The 1,539-nt window shown below is 41.7% G+C and overlaps 1 protein-coding gene across 2 annotated transcripts in view; it reads right to left on the reverse strand.

The window, feature by feature from the left end:
- The window catches only part of Sdk1 (sidekick cell adhesion molecule 1), a 986,062-nt gene that overhangs the window by 136,798 nt on the left and 847,725 nt on the right, over positions 1-1,539 (reverse strand). The gene's annotated exons all lie outside the window — the stretch shown is intronic.

Genomic DNA, 1,539 nt, shown 5'->3' on the forward strand with positions numbered 1-1,539 from the left:
TCTATAATCCCAGTGCTGGGAAGGCTGAGATGGTAGATCACTATGAGTCTGGGCTGCATAGGGAGACCCTGTACCAAATAAATATGTAAATAAATAAAAGATTAAGAAAAACCAAATCAATAATAAATGCTGGTGAGGAAAAAGGAATCCTTTTCCACTGTTAGTAGAAGTGTAGATTGGTACAACCACTGTGGAAAACAGTGTGAAGAGTACTAAAAAACCCCCTAGGATTAGAGGCCCCATTCAATGCAACTGTTCCCCTTCTGGGTATTCTTCCAGAAGAACTAAAACATCATACAACAATGATATATGTGCACCTATGCTTATAGGAGTGCAATTTGTAATAGCTAAATTTTGGATCCTAAGACATCCTACTATATCAGAAAGCAAAGAAGTCATTGAAGACAAGTGTCCTCATGTGAAGAGGCCATAACAATATGAAGAGTTTCCCAGGATAATGGATGAATTTGAGCTCAAAAAGAACACTGACTAATACCTGAAACACACTGGACCTACTAAAAATCTATGCTCCATAATAATACCTAGGAGGATAGCAGGAGAAAAGGAAGAAAATGAGGTGGAGGGAGAAGAAAGAAGGGTGGGAGGGAGGGATGATTTCTTTGTTTTCACAGGCTGGCCTGGCTTAGTAGAGGGCTCTAAAGCTTGTGGGGAGCACAACTTGTCAGCACACACGGTTCTCTGGCCACAGTGTGCCCTTAGCCACCAGGCCACACCATGTACTTCTGCTGTCTGTAGAGTGCTTGCCTGGCTCCTCATACTGACAGATTGTTAGCTGCTAGAATTGGTTTTCATAAGGTGCCAGGATTATTTTCCTACATTTTTTTCTACGAATTTCACTTTGCTTCAATCACTTTGGTTTTCATTTGCTTGGGTCAGTTTTCTTGATTGGCTGTGAGGTGGAGAGACACTGTTATTTTTCTTAAATACATAATTGCTTCCACCCCATTTATGGATTGGTCCCATTTAGATGCTTCACACTGGGAGGCTCCTACACAGATTTCTAGAAACTTCTGCTTAATGAAACTTTTGAAGATGCATATAGGACTTGTTCTCTGACTTATGGCCAATTTCCAAAAGTGAAGTGTCTTACAATCCACTACAAGTATAGTCATGAAAATCCCTGGGATTTTACTAGAGACAATAACTATTTTGAAACTTTACTACTCCTCTTCATAATCTGGCTCTTTATCTTTCCCCCTGCTTTTATAGGAACATGAAATCGACAGAGTGTGTGGTGTTCATTCACAGACCCCTCAGCCTAGCTGTGCTTGCTATGGCCCTTGCTGTTGGGACTAGTCTCTTCTGTGGTCCACTTTGGGACCCTGTGTGATCATCCCACTCTCTTTACACACTTCCCCCTCTATGCTGACTTGCTGCTCTTTTGCTGTCTCTGAAACACAACCCACGAGCTCCTTCTCAGCAGTTAAAGGTCCTTCTTTCCAAGAGAGAACATTTCTCCTCTACAACAGAAACTTTGTCAGGCTTGGCTTAGTGCCACATCTCCCATATAATCCACAT

This window comes from Octodon degus, unplaced genomic scaffold, assembly GCF_000260255.1.
Source record: "Octodon degus isolate 3935 unplaced genomic scaffold, OctDeg1.0 scaffold00031, whole genome shotgun sequence".
Lineage (NCBI taxonomy): Eukaryota > Metazoa > Chordata > Mammalia > Rodentia > Octodontidae > Octodon > Octodon degus.